Below are 1,686 nucleotides of genomic sequence, written 5' to 3'. Positions count from 1 at the left end.
TTTTTTTTTAAATTTAACCAACGATTTAAACTTTAAAACTCTTAATCTCGCGTGAAACGTGAAATGACCTTTCCCATACATGCGATCGATCCCTCCTGCCATCTCTTAACATGTGATTAAGAATTAAGAGGTTTTTGCCATCGTCTCTTTACCTATGATTAAGACCATCTCCAATGGTTGGTTATCTTGGTTCAAACAAACCCAAAACCATCTAAACCATTGGAGTGGTTGGTTCAAACCAAAAACCAATGTTTGAGGTTTGATTTTTCAAACCACCAAAAACCACCCATTTTGGGCCTTAAACATCACATTTTTCAAACCCCCCCCCCACACACATATATATATAGAGAGAGAGAGAGAGGAGAGAGAGAAAAGATATGATACAATATTTACATAACGTACATTAGGTACAAGAATACTTATATTCATGAAATCGATCCACGAAAGCACATCACAAGATCTCGAAATCGTCAATGCATCTCCAATTAATCATTGGTTCACCGAAATAAACAGTTTTGGATCGTTAATCGATCATTTTTTTTACTTTTCTTTTTGAAAACCGTTTTTGAACATTTTAGGTTTTTGGGTGAGCGTTTTGAGCATTTTAGTATTTTTGACTTTGAGCATTTTGGGTTTTTGCCTTTGAGCGTCTCGCGTACCTATCGTACATTAAGCAATTGTTGTACAGTATCTCACCCTATATATATATACACACACACGCCCATATTTATATTTATATAATATATTAAAATATTATAAATATATACATATTTTTATATTTATTTCATAAATGATGTATTTTTTTGTTTGTGTACTTTCTACGTAACGGCTAATTTAACGCTTAAATTTTTAACGGCTAGTTTTTTAACGATTTTATTATTTGATTTCAAGCGTACATGGAACTGTTCAAGGATTTACGTAACAATGAAGCTCGTCATGCACTTCGGAATGATTTAATGGAACATTTGTAGACGGTTAAGAATAATAATAATTCATACGTTTTATTATTAGGCAAAAGTTTCAATTTATCCCTTTTCGTTTTGTTAAAGTAATTGCCATTTTAAATTATGTAATTTTTTTTTGTTTATCTATTTGTTATATTTTAGTTAATCTATTGTTTACTAAATTTTTATTATATTGCTATTATTAAATAAAAATTATAAAAATTAGATATTTTATAGTATTGTGAAATTCTTATTTAAAATAAATATAAAAGTAAGTGATGATGTGGAAACGTACAGATGGTTTGAGAATGTGTATTATTAGAATACAAAAATGTGGCTTTTAAGAAATCTGATGCGAAAGTAATGTGGCTGGTTAGAACCAAAAACTGTTGGAAGTGGTTTAAGAGGTTCTTGTCATCGAAATATGTCATCAAACATCCTGTGATTATCTTTTATAATTATTATTATGAATTAACTTTTAGGTTATTCTTTATTGGAATCATGTAATTTTATATTATTTTTTTAGTTAAATTTGTATTTATATGAAATTATATGGTAAATTTGTCAATTCGGTCGAATCTCTCGGTACAACCGGTTGTACCATTTTTGAGCCTAACTCGATAAAAGTTAAAAACTTGTTTTTAAACATTGGGTTCACGTCCAGAGGCTCTTTCTCAAGCAACGCCCATCCACGATGATCTGGAGGTCCCTTGATCACCCGTGTTTCAACATTTGCTAAATT

The sequence above is a fragment of the Bidens hawaiensis genome, unplaced genomic scaffold (assembly GCF_021521415.1).
Source record: "Bidens hawaiensis isolate Kalapana, Puna unplaced genomic scaffold, B.hawaiensis_p1.1 tig00034975_1, whole genome shotgun sequence".
Taxonomy (NCBI): Eukaryota; Viridiplantae; Streptophyta; class Magnoliopsida; order Asterales; family Asteraceae; genus Bidens; species Bidens hawaiensis.
Note: the sequence above shows the minus strand (reverse complement) of the source record.